Here is a 795-nt window from a genome sequence, read left to right as displayed (position 1 = left end):
CGGGAGGACCGCTGGCCTCTGCCGCCGCGGCCCGCGCGGTCGCCTAGTCTTTACGGACGGGTACTGGCCTCTGCTCTTTTTGTCTTCCTCCCGCCGGTCAGCCCTCGCTTCCCTCTCTTTTATTTCTGCTGGCTCTTTTCATCTTTTGTTTCTCGTCCATACTCCCATCCTTTCCCCCTTTACTCCTCCTTTCTCTACTTTGACAGAGCACAGTAGTCCCCAAATACCATGCATGCTGGTCGTCCTCCCGCTCCCCAACTTTACTGTTAAACTCTCAGGCGGGTCTCCACAGTCTCTGCCGCAAACTCAGAGTAGTGCGGGGACGCCTGAAAAGCCCTGAAGCCAGGACTGTTCCTTAGCAGGCAGCTCGCTCTGGATTCCAGTCTACACCCGCTCGCGTGCGCGACCACCACCGACTGGTCAAAGCCCTGCGCACCCCAGATGGGGCGGCGGAGTGGCTTCTTTGATCCTCCCTATCACATCTGTTTTCCATTTCTCAGGGAAGCACGTAAAGTCAGCTACTTAAACCCTGACTGTTGACTCACAGACTTCACAAGTTTTTATTCCGTTTAACGAAAGTAAACGGTGTGCTCCTTAGGGGAAGTGAGTGAGTTAAAGCTCCAAACAGTGGTAGAGATTGAAACTCTTGAGTGTAGAAATTATGGACACAGGCTGTATGTTTTGATATTTCTATCAGAAAGGATTTAAGGATACAGAAAATCACCGTGCTGCCTCCCTGCCAGGGATTTGTTTAGCAGATTCCTCAGCGTGAACTTGAGCACCTCAGAACATGAG

This window comes from Tupaia chinensis, unplaced genomic scaffold, assembly GCF_000334495.1.
Source record: "Tupaia chinensis unplaced genomic scaffold, TupChi_1.0 Scaffold143584_1, whole genome shotgun sequence".
Lineage (NCBI taxonomy): Eukaryota > Metazoa > Chordata > Mammalia > Scandentia > Tupaiidae > Tupaia > Tupaia belangeri.
Note: the sequence above shows the minus strand (reverse complement) of the source record.